The following is a 13432-nucleotide window of genomic DNA, read 5'->3' as shown; positions in this document are numbered from 1 at the left end:
AAATGAATTTTAAAAAAAATTTGTCTTATATAGGGACCAAAACGGTGCGCTTTGGTCCCCCCTTTTTAAAATAAAACGACGTCGTTTTGGCCCCCGGTCGGGTCGACCCGACCCGTTCCAGATAAGATCCGCGTGTTTTTTTAAGGGAGGGGTTATTTGCACGTTTAACCCCTCCGCTTTTTTGATGTTTTGTAATTAAATTTTTCACGTTTTTTAATTTGGCCCTGAAGGTTTTCGCGCCTTACAATCTAACCCCCACTGATACGCTGCGTTTTGATCAAGGGATTTATTATGCTTTTGGCCCCTTCAGGTTACGCGCGTGTTGAAATTTCGTCCCTTTCTTTTGTTTTTATTTCAAATTTGCCCGAACACTTTGTTAGCAGTCCAATTTTAATCCTTTCGTACTCATTTTTGTTCCATTATTAAATATTGTTATTATTATTATTAAATATTGTCATTATTATTCTAATATTATTAATGTTATCAATATATTTATCATTTTTAGTGTATGTTTGCATTATATATGCATACGTATATATATATGCTACTATACTTAGTTACTTTAATGTCATATTATTATTGGTATTATAATATTATATTCATTATTAATGTTAGTATATATTTTAGTATATATGTATGTATATAGATACTTTTCATACAAGATCATAGTTCTTTATTATTATTATTTTATCATTTTCCTATTATTATTTTATTATTATACATGTATATATATAGATATTTTTAGTACTTATCATAATATTTTCTTATTATATTATCATGTATATATTTTATATATTACGTATATATCTTGTAATATTGTACTTTTATATATATCATGTATATATTTTGAATACTCTATTATTTTTATATATATTATCTCATGTATATACGATGTTATGTTCTAATACTATATTTTAAATACCATCTAGAATGTGTTTATTTTTTAATACTATATGTTGTACGTATTTTTTATATAACTATATTATACGTATATATGTGTATATTATGAAAAAAATTTAATAATAATATTATGTTTTATGTATATATATGTGTATACTTTATGTAATATTATTATAGCTGTTTTTTATAAAATTATTATTATTTTTAATATGAGTAAACTATGTAAATATATTAATACCTTATTATGTATCCATTTTTACTTACATGTACATATCTTTTAATATTATATCTTTATACACGTCATGTATATATTTCAAATACCACATTATGTTTTTATATTTATTATGTATATACTCTTTTAATATGATATATGTATATATTTTTAATATATTTATGTATATATTTATGTAGTATTATTAATAGTCTTTTTATTTCTAGTATGTATACATTATGTAAATATTATATTATGTAGGTATATATATATATATATATTTATATATATTATATACATTTTTCTAAGAAAGGAAGTATTATATTGTTCATGTTATTATGTATACATTTTGATATCATTAGTTATATATTTCTTTATACTATCTTATGTACATATTCCTAACACATTGTTATTTATATATATATATATACGTATTTATGTAGCATGTGTATAGTTTTTATATAAATACTATTATCATTTTAATATAGGTACATATTGTATATATTTTATTATGTACTTAGTTTTAATGTTTTCATGTACATATATTTCTTAAACTATTCCATCTACATATTTTGATCATCTTATGTATATACATTCTTCATATTATATTATATATCTATCCTTTTAATACCATTATGTATATAGTTTTTTTATTTGTTACTATTAAGTATACATATGTGTAGCATCATTAATATTTTTAATATCATGTTTGCATAACTATATCAACCATTATTATATGTGTCTACATATACATACATTGTTTCCATTTCATATCTAATTCTCATATTACGTTTAATACCGCATACATCTTTATCATTTTTGATATTATTGTCATGTTTATGATTTGCTTCAATGTGTTTCTAGTTCTTTTATTTATTTTTATTCCATATCAGTTTGCTTTGCATTACTTCGAAAATCATATTCTTGTTTTCTAATTAATTTCAATAATCAAGGCAATGTACCGATTTAACATTAAGTCATCGAATTTCATCGCTATGTTGGATGGAATTTGTCGGCTCGTGTTAAAACAGTATGTCCTTCTTGAAAAAATCGAAAAAAATTGAAAATTCTTGTGTTTTAACCGGATCCCGGCTAAATGTTACATTGAACTCGTATTTTCGAAAATCAAGATAACTCGTGTTTATAAGATACCAATTTTGGGCGTCACGAGAGTGCTAATACCTTCCTCGCACGTAACCGACTCTCGAACCCTACTTTTTCTCTGGATTTTGACGTAGACCTAAACTCGGCCTTCTTTTTGTTTTAAAAATAAATTTATTAGATGTCCGATCACACCTATAAAAAGGATCAGTGGCGACTCCTTTTTTTTTTAAAAATCAAACTTCAGTTTTCAAATTTTCAATAAATCGCCACAATTAGCGGCCAAGCTAAGCTAAATTTCACGTCACTACAATATTTGAATTATCCTTCTAAAAATATAGAATATTTCAAAAGAAACCCCACTTTTAAATCACTAAGGAAGCGATGAACGAGGATTTTTCAAGTCTATATAAAAAGTTCAATATATTGATTTCAAAAATGCACCAAGTGAGTTTTTCATTTTCTTTCTTTCTCCCTCCTTGTTGTTTTTTTTTTTTTTGCAGTATTATTCTTGGTTATGTTCTTGTACAAATTGTTAAGTTTAGAGGATACATTATAGTTTAAAAATCCTTAAGAACAGTGTTTAATACATCTCAAGCTTAGCATTTCTCTAGTTCTAGTTAAAAAAAACACTTGTTACTTGAGAGTGTTAAGAGTATAGGTAACTCTGCTATTGAGTTAGCCTTCTAACTGTTAGTCGGTTACTCAATTAGTTAAGTTGTTAACCATAGCAGTTACTATTGTATTCTATAAATACTATCACTATAATGTACAATCATAGATTACTAGTCTAGATACAAAGATTTCTTCAAATACTCAATATACTCTCTCAATACTCAGCAGTACCTTTGTTCATTCTATTCTCAATAATTAGCAACTAACCATAGGTGTTAACATGGTATCAGTCGCCTCAAGGTTCTGGAGACCTGCTCCCATGACGACCACCGCCTCTACCGGTTCTGCCTCCGTCGATCTTGGTTGTTTGGCGCTCACTAATGCTAGGCTCGTCCAGTCCTTTCCTCGCCATGAGAGTATTAAGTTAGATGAATGCATATTTATTCAATGATAGCAGCATGTTCGGTTGATCATTGAAGGTTATGAGTTGACCGACTTTCTGGATGGAACATTGTCGACTTCGCCGTGTTTTGTACAGTCTCCAGAAGGCTCGCTCGTTCTGAATCTGAATCTGTCAACCTTTGTTCAACAGGATAGGTTATTGGCTTTATGGTTATTCTCCATGATTAACTCCTAACTTTTATCTTTTTTTACAGAAGCTCGATCAGTATGTGATGTATAGAATACCGCCACACGTCTCTTCGCTCCAATCACCAATGCGAAGCTCTCTCGTCTTCGTCACGATTTACATTCCCTCAAAAAAGGCAGTCTCTCGGTCAAAGAGTATGTGGCTAAGATCCAAAATACAAGTTCCTTGATAGAGGCTTCTGGATCTCAAATTCTAAAGCAGAGAAAGTAGAGATAGTACTTACGGGCTTACCATCAGAGTTCAATGCTGTTATTATGTTAGCCTCGTTCTCATCGAAACTTTTGTCACTTCAACGCCTTATTAACGTTCTCATTGAGTATGAGAACTATCAGGGGAGTGCGGTTTAGGAGATCCCTCTTCATGCCAACCTTTTGGAGATCGTTCCGTCACCGGTCATGAGGGGTTCTGTCCATAGTGGTCGTCCCCCGTCTAGAGGCCACGGGAGAGGGTTCCGATCCCGTGTTCAATGTCAGATATGCGAACGGTTCGGGCATTTCGCCCAGAGGTGTTTTTACCGCTATAATCATGACTACGAGGGACATTCATCAGGTGTTCGAGCATCAACTCCGGTAAATCGTCATGGTCTATTGCTAGACTATAGTGGGTTTCAAAGTCCTTTTTCGAAGGAGCCGCAGACTTATTATTTGGGAGGTAATTTTTGTCCTTATGCTCCTATGTCTCGAAATATTAGAGATTCTAACCCTTTTATTCAAAATGATGATGTTGGTCTATAAGGTGGGGTCCACGATGGGTCAAACTTATAATTTAAATCTAATTGTGCGTAGTACTATGCACCTAAGTATCATCATCATATGAGTTCTAGGTCGTTTGGGTCTGGTCCTCTTCATGGGCCAACTAATGATAGAAGTTCTAGGTTGATTGGGCCTGCTGGTTTTAATAGCCAATTACCGCCTGTCCCAAACCAAGAGTATGGAGGTGCCTCATCTTCTTTTGGGCCGTATGATACTGCTCTTCTAAATGGGCCCATATCGAACTGTGTAGAATTTGGTGTTACTCATGACCGTGGCCAAAACCTTAGGGGTCCAGGTGGTTGTGTTTGTAATGTGTCCAGCATATCCATTCCTTGGCGGACTAAGCCACAGGCTCGTGTTTTCATTAGGTCCAACCCCTGTATTGGGCTCTCTCGTATACTCGATATGCATGCTTCTGATGTTTCTGACTCCACTGAGTCTCATATTAATGCCACTTAATACAGCTCCAACAGTGACGGCAGTGATTCTTATATTTCTATGCCGGTCGGAACTACATCCTGGTATCCCGACCCAGGTGCTACACATCATGTATGTCGCGATGCCTCTGCGTTGCATGACTCTACACCTTATTCAGGTAAATCCTCTCTTTTAATAGGTGACAAGACTCCACCATGATCTCGTCTGTTGGTAATTTGGTTTTACCTACACACTCTAAATTGCTTCACTTATCTAATGTTTTGTGCATTCTGACTATAAAGAAAAATCTACTGTCTGTCTCTCTGTTTGCCACTGACAATGGTGTGTTTTTTGAATTTCACCCAACGTATTGTGTTATTAAGGATAGCATGACTAGTGAAATCTTACTGAAGGGCCATATTTGAGATGGGCTGTATCATTTTGATGTGTTGGGTGCGTCTGTTCAGACTACTGTAGCTCATTCTACTACTCACATTAGACTCCAGAATTGATCTGATAACTCTGATATATTTTCTTTATGGCACAAACGTCTTGGTTATCCATCTGCTTCTATTGTTAAATCTGTTTTGAATAAATGTAGTACTACTTCAAATAAAATTTGTTTCAATAATGTTTGTCATGTATATCAAAAAGGAAAGTCCCATAAATTGCCATTTCCCGATTCAACTATTAAATATAATGACCTATTTGCCTTGGTTGTCTCGGATCTATGGGGACCTGCGTCAGTTGCTTGTGGTAAAATTTGTATTATGTATCTTTTGTTGACATGTGCACTCATTTTACTTGGATTTATCTTATTCAACAAAAGTCTCAGGCCGTGGATTACTTCGTTTAGTTTCAGCAATTAGTCAAAACCCAATTTGGAAAATCTATTAAACAATTTTAGAGTGCTTAGGGTGGTGAGTATCGAGCTTTCACTTCTGTTCTAGCAACTCAAGGGATAATTCATCGCTTGTTTTATCCACATACCTCCAAACAGAATAGAGTGGCTGAACGCAAACATCAGCATATTGTTGACATAGGTATTACACTTTTGGCACAAGCAAATCTCTCTATGAAATTTTGGGCCTAAGCATTTTGTTGTGCTGTTCATTTCATCAATCATCTTCCTACCTTGGTTCTAAACGGACAGACTCCGTATAGAGCTCTTCATGGACAAGATCACATATGTGATCATCTGCGCGTATTTGGGTGTTGCTGTTTTCCTTATTTATGTCAATTTCAGCGTCACAAGTTGGATTTTTGGTCTCAAACTTGTACATTCTTGGGATATAGTTCTTAACACAAAGGATATCATTGTCTCCTACTGGATAGTAAGATTATCATTTCTCGCCATGTTGTGTTCGATGAAGAAGGATTTTTGTCTCATCTGTTTGCTACATAGGGTTCCGTGTCCTTATCTGGTTCTATGACAACGTTTGTTCCTCTTGTTAAGACCATCTCTCTTGGCCCCTGGAGCTCTCGTCTGCTCTACCGTCATCTTCCCCTCCAATTTGTTGCCCCTCACCCACTATTTCTGAAGTTCTTCAGGCTAGGGTGGGTTTTGATCATGAGCCCCATAGTTCTCCTTCATTACCCAATGGTGATACGGCTCCTAGTTTTGTTGTGCCTACTACTATTGTTCAGTCCTCTCATTTAGTTCTGGAATCTTTTTTGCCTCTGAAAAATAGTCGTTCGATGGTTACTCGATCTAAGGCTGGCATTTTTAAGCCCAAGGCTTTGTCTATTGAGGTTCTTAAACCCCACACCATTGAGAAGGCTTTTCGTACCGCTGAATGGCGTGTTGCGGCTCAGGCAAAATTTGATGCTCTCATTAGTAATTAAACCTGGGATATTATTCCATTACCACCTAATCGTAAGGCAATCAACTGTAAATGAATTTTCAAAGTCAAGAAAAATCCTGATGGCACTATCGCTCATCGAAAAGCTCAGTTGGTCGCAAAAGGATGTTCTCAAATACTTGGGTCTAACTTTAAGGAAACATTCAGTCTGGTGGTAAAACCTGCTACTATTCGAATGATCTTGTCTATTGTTGTTTCCAGAGAATGGCAGCTTCGTCGTGAACAATGCCTTTTTGAATGGCAGCCTTACCGATGAGGTGTTCATGCAACAACCTCCGGGCTATGTTCAATATGGGTCAAATAGCAAACCTTTAGTCTGTCGTCTGAAGAAAACTTTGTATGGTCTCCGTCAGGCTCCGCATGCTTGGTCTGATAAATTGAAGTATTTTCTTCTTTCTGTTGGGTTTGTTATATCTAAGTCTGATGTATCTTTGTTTGTTTGAATTACGACTAACTCTGTTCTATAAGTGCTTGTCTATGTGGATGACATTATTATTACCGGAAGTGTGCCTACCTGTATAGATAGCTTTGTTCAACAATTGAATGACGAGTTCTCACTTAAAGATATAGGTAATCTCTACTATTTTCTCGAGATTGAGGTTACCCGTTCCTCCATAGGGTGTTTTCATCTTTGTCAAAGAAATTACATCCGTAACATACTTAAAAGGAGCTCTATGTCTCATGCTAAGAGTATTCATACTCCAATGGTTAGCTCTTCTACTCTATCTAAGGATGAAGGAGATTATCTCACTGATCCTACTGAGTACAGAAGTCTTGTCGGTGCTTTACAGTATATAGTCTTGACTTGTCCAGATATTGCCTACGCGGTAAATCGTATATGCCAGTTCATGCATGCGCCCACTTCTGTTCATCTGGTCACCTTAAAAAGAATTTTGCGATATTTATATGGTACACTTGATTATGGGATTGATTTTCATCTATTAGACTGGCTTTCTTTAGTTGGTTATGTGGACGCTAACTAGGGACTGGATTTTGATGATCGTCGTTCTACGACAGGCTACTGTGTGTATTTTGGTCACACTTGTCCCCTAGTGTTCCAAGAAGCAGCATGTGGTTTCCCGATCTACGGCTGAGGCTGAATATCGAAGTCTTGTTACGGCTACTAGTGATATTACTTGGTTGGTCTCATTACTCAAAGAGTTGCAACTCCAAAGTACTGATCCACTGACTATTTAGTGTGACAACTCCAGTGCAGTTGTCATAGCTGCTAATCCGGTTTTATATTCCAAATTCAAACATGTCGAGCTTGATCTATTTTTTGTACGAGAAAAGGTCGTCAATGGCTCTGTTATTGTTGGTGATGTTCCTGCGTGTAATCAAGTCACCGACATTCTAACCAAGCCGCTTTCTATATCATCTTTTGTTAGATTTCGGAATCTGCTTCGGGCCTTTCCTATCAGGAATATGGGTGAATGTTAAGAGTATAGGTAACTCTGTTATTGAGCTAGCCTTCTAGCTGTTAGTCGGTTACTCAATTAGTTAAGTTGTTAGCCATAGCAATTACTATTATATTCTATAAATACTATCACTATAATGTACAATCACAGCTTACTAGTCTAGATACAAAGATTTCTTCAAATGCTCAGTATACTCTCTCAATACTCAACAATACCTTTGTTCATTCTATTCTCAATAATTAGCAACTAACCGTAGGTGTTAACAGAGAGTGTTTGTTATAACCAACCTCTCTTTCCTATGAACCTATCTAGTGTAAAAATTCTCCAACATTCTTGAGGATTTTTAGGAAGTCAAATTCTAGAAATATGCCATTTTTTAAAAAAAAAAATAGGGTTTTGGGTCGATTTTTGTGATATTGAAGGAAATATGCCAATTTTGGAAAGAAACAAAAAACGTGTCTTGCTGAATGAGTTTTCAGCTAAAAGCACGTTCTACTGGGCATTTTTTTATTACTTTTTTAACATATCAACTCTTTTATTCAAATGGATAAATGTTAGTAATTTTGTCCTTGAGTCTCAGGTTTAATTCCCCTCCTACTCATATTTGTATTTTTTATTTCATGTTGTTTCATGCTTTTTATTATTTTTTTAATTAATGTTTTTAGCAAATAAGCTATTTTGGTTAGATGGTTAAATAACAATGATTTTATATATATCATTATGTTAAAAATATTTGAAATTAATAACTTTTTATTTATATAAATAAATTAATAATTATATAATAAAAACATATACTTTTGATATTTATCATTATGTCAAATATATTTTATTTTTAAAAATATTAACTAATTTTCTATATATATATATTTCTTTATATACAATATTTATATGTCAAATATTTATTTTCTCCACTTATATTGTGGGTATGGTGATTTCTAATATTATAAAATGAAATAATTATTTCAAATACCATTATTATTTTTATATGTAAAATATTTCAAATATCGTTATTTTTCATCTACATTGTGGGTATGATATTTCAAATATTTTTATATCTGAAATATTTCAATTAATTATTTCAAATATCATTATGTTTATATTCCAAATATTTCAAATACACATACAAAAATATAATTATTAATCAAATATTTCAATTCCATGCTACAACATACTCCAGTTGTTTCATGCGTCATTTATGATATTTATTTAGTAAGGTAGTGAGGTTGCTATTGGAGTATAGCAACCGAACGATTGTGTTTATTTTAGTTTGCTCTCTCATATCCCCACACTCCCCCGTAATTCCAAAAAGATATAGTGGGAGTGTGGTCGAGAGAGAGAGAGTGTGTGAGTGACGTGTAAGCCCCCCCCGAGGAGGTATGGGGGGTAACGGTACATCTGACCCATCGAGGCTTTTGTGCAACAAGTTGTCGAAAATCCTCTACAATATAAATATCGCAAAATCCGGTTTTATAATCCGGTTTTATAATCCGGTTTTATATTCCAAATTCAAACAAGTTGTCGAAAATCCGCTTAGGTTAGGGGGGCATTGTCCCTCAGTTCTTACCAACCTCCGGTGTGGAATCGACATGTTGCTAGCTTCAACTCGGTTGAATAAGAATCATTTATTCTCTCTGTACGTGTATTTGAAATATTTGGAATATAAACAATACAACAAATTATACATTATAGACGAAAATCAATAAAATTTAGAAATTTTATTCTTGAGTTTTCCCTTGCGCAAGCGCAAGGAAAGTTAGATGAAATTCCGTGCAAACAAGAGGGTAACAACACTATAACTACGCTAACAACGAACGTTACCCCTCCATACCTCCCTCGGGGAGGCTTAACGGACATTCTCTCTTTGAAAAGGCTTTTGCTCGCCCTTCCCCTTAGAAACCGTAAGCGGAACTCCATAAATACTCCATAAAAGCCTAAAAACCCAAGAAAAAAGCTCCATAACGTATCCCGGTGGTGGATCAAAGCTGAGCTTTGACCCTCGGGGCCCTTAGGGGGGGAGGTGTTTTCTCTTGCATACATGGATTGGTGTGCTATACTATATAAGAATTTCCCAAAGGGCTATAGAAAGAAAAATGATGTCTTTTTCGGCTATAGATCTTCAACATTTCTAGGTTTCTAGAAATGTTGTAAAGTGGTACTCGAAATCACTGTTAGTGTGATCTCAGAGCGAAGTATCAAGAGTTAAGTCTGAAACCTCTGACATTATTTGATTTTATTAATAAAAATTATTAATTAAAAGATGAATTAAAAAAAGTAGAAACAATATGAAATAAAAAAATACATGTGTACTTTGAAGAGGAATTGAACCTAGAACTCAAGAATGAAATTATTATTTAATTATCTAGCAGAAGGTGTTAATATATTAAAATATTAATTAAAAAAGCATAAAACAACATGAATAAAAATATAAATATGAATAAGAAATGAATCGAATCTGAGACTAAAAACAAAACTACTAAATATGTTAAAAATGTCAAAAAACTCTTTGTAAGATGCGTTTCCTATTTCTTTTTCAAAATCAACCTATTTGCATAAATATTACAAAATTCAATCTAAAACCGTAATTTTTTTTTAGAACCGGCATAGATCTAAAATTTAGCCTATTTAAAATATTGATGTTACTACTAAGATCCCAGTGTTCCCTCAACGACTCTAGGCCTCGAATTTAGCCTCCCTCCTTTGCTTGTTCGGCTCGAATAAGAGACCCAAGTAGTAGCCCAATATTCATCTTTTTTCTTCTTCATTTGTGGCTAGTTGCATCAAGTCTTGGGCTTTGATAACTCTCATTTGAATTGAAGTATGTTGCGTTGAGTTACACGAGTCTGTGAATAATTGTCGATATTTCTAAATAAGTAGGAATCTTTTGATGTCAAATCTGTGACTACTTTTTATGAAACTAGTACTTAAATGAAGAAAAAATATAGACGACCTTGATGCTCAATCTGGGTATGCACACATTATTCAAAGTGATGAATTTTACTCCATCTGATATAGAATTCAATGTATAGAGATTTAATAAATACACCCATAACCTCAAATCATAAGCATTAGACTACAATCAGACTAATAAAATCTTCTGAAAGTAAATCCACTGTAATTGAAGGGCCAGCAAGAAAATTATTAAAATACCTTCTCTTGTGTAAAAGTAAGTTATATCATTATGATAGTACTTTTGACTTTTTATATTTTTAATATAATTCATAAAATATCATATATTGTGAGACTTAAACTTATCACGTAAACATCTATAAAATCTTCATTTTACCATCTTAATTAAAATTTTATTTTAATATTTTTACACCCACATTATTTTAATATTATGAGGTTTGAGATTTTAAGGATTTTAAGTGGGCTTGGACCTGTAATATTTTGGGTTTGGGTTGGTTTAGTAGGTATAGTTTGTGTTGTGTATATATGTCATTAGTATTTCTTAAAATATAAAATGGAATGTGCTAAAAAAATTATTCTATGATTAAAATGTAGTATAAGTTATTACACTTTTCATATTTAGAATTTAGTCCTCAAATTTTATTTTAAAAATTTAATTTTTTTTATTTTTTATATTTAAAATAAAAATTCAAATATTAATAATGTTAAAATCTTCTATTAATTTCAACAAAATTATAGAAAACGGTGAATGATAAATGATTAATATTACATTAACATGTTAAATAATAAAGTGAAATGTTACAATTAAATCTATTCAATTGTTGGGTACTTGTTCATACTTAAAGGTGTGTTCGAAAATTGGGAGGTTTGAGTCAAAATATTAGGCCTAAAAAATTGGGTTACAGGCTTAAACATTCAAGGTCCGAGCTTGACTCGAGCCATCGCATTTTCCAAGTTTGTAATATATATTATGTAATTTATAACATATAAAAATTAAATCTATAATAATATATAAAAAATGCTAAATTAATATGTAATTTGTCCTATGAACTTGTCCAAAAGTACCTAGTAGGTACCTACTATTGTCCTATGAACTTTTTTCTACACCTACTTGATACCTGAATGTATATATATTTTGTCATCTAGGTTGGTACCTCCGCGCTAATATCATTAGTTTATGCTTACGTGGCACTAATAGCCAATTCTATAGTGGCACATGGTAGCCTCTTAGTATAACATGTGGTGGACACATTAAAAAATTCAAAATCTTTTTAAAAACTAAATTAATTTTAAAAAAGTATAATTTTCTAGACAAGGTCAAGTACAAATTAGGTACTTTTAGACAAGTTCAATGAGCAAACTATATGTTAACCCTTAAAAAATTAAGGTTGGTAATAAATTGGGGCAATGTGTGTGACGAAATACAAATTTAGGTATCAACTATGTACTTGTGGACAAATTCAGGGAGAAAACTATATATTAATCTAAAATGCTAAGTTGTCTATGTTCAATAAATGAAATATATATTATTTTATAAATATAAAAAAAAAATATGGACATGCCTAGACTAAACTTGGATTAGTCATTTACAAATATCAGTGGACTTGAACAAAATTTTAAATTTATATTTCGAGCTGAATCGAATTTAAACAAATATAAAGTGTATTAATATTATGCTTAAGCCTAAATCGATTCGACCCAACACTTCTAATCTAAAAATTATATGATTATTTTTTTCTAAAAATTAATTTCAATAAAAATTATAGAAAAGGGTGAATGATAAATGATTTCGTTTGCCGTTTTTACAATTCAAACAAGGGTGAGGAGCCCATTTCTGCCATTGATTCTTACTCTTTCAGCAAAAAGTGAAGAACTATAAAAGGAAATGATGGGAAGCCATGAATATCCTGCATGTTGAGTGACATATTGGAGTTTGAACCAAAACTCTAAATGTATGGCTCTCTTTTTACCACCCTATATGTCATAATCCTTTTGAGGGTAAAACTCGATTGTGTGAGTCAGTGTTGGAAATGGACAAGCGTCAGGTATCTGCGACATGGCGGTGCATTCCTACAATTTCTTATATTACTTGTCCTCTTCCGCTACTACATATTAAACATCACGTGCAAAATGTTATCTTACAAGTAAAACTTATCCAAGTATATCTAAATTTCAGCCCCACTCCACCACTTAATTTTGGTATCCTTTCCCTTTTTAAATGCTGAATAAAAACATTTTAAAATTTACTCAAACATGATTAATATACTCGAAATGCAGAAACAAAGCAAAAGCTGAAAAAAGTCAACAATGTCGACTACGTATACCGAAAACAAAAGCCAAATAAACAGCAACCTCCATATCTTTTCTTTTCCCATTTGCAATAAAAGGTTAAAAAGGACAGAAGAAAAAGGGTTTATGTTCAAAGCTATTCAAAGTGGCTTTCTCATTGCTAGATGATGAGGAAGAAAACAAAAAATGAAAAAAGAGAGGCATGTAAGGACAAGATTGCACTTTTTATTTAGTTTCAAAGCTGTAGAATTTTCTGTATTTAATTTGCTTGATGATAAAGAAAATAGAATAATGATGATAGAGAAATTCAT

The sequence above is a fragment of the Gossypium arboreum genome, chromosome 4 (assembly GCF_025698485.1).
Source record: "Gossypium arboreum isolate Shixiya-1 chromosome 4, ASM2569848v2, whole genome shotgun sequence".
Taxonomy (NCBI): domain Eukaryota; kingdom Viridiplantae; phylum Streptophyta; class Magnoliopsida; order Malvales; family Malvaceae; genus Gossypium; species Gossypium arboreum.
Note: the sequence above shows the minus strand (reverse complement) of the source record.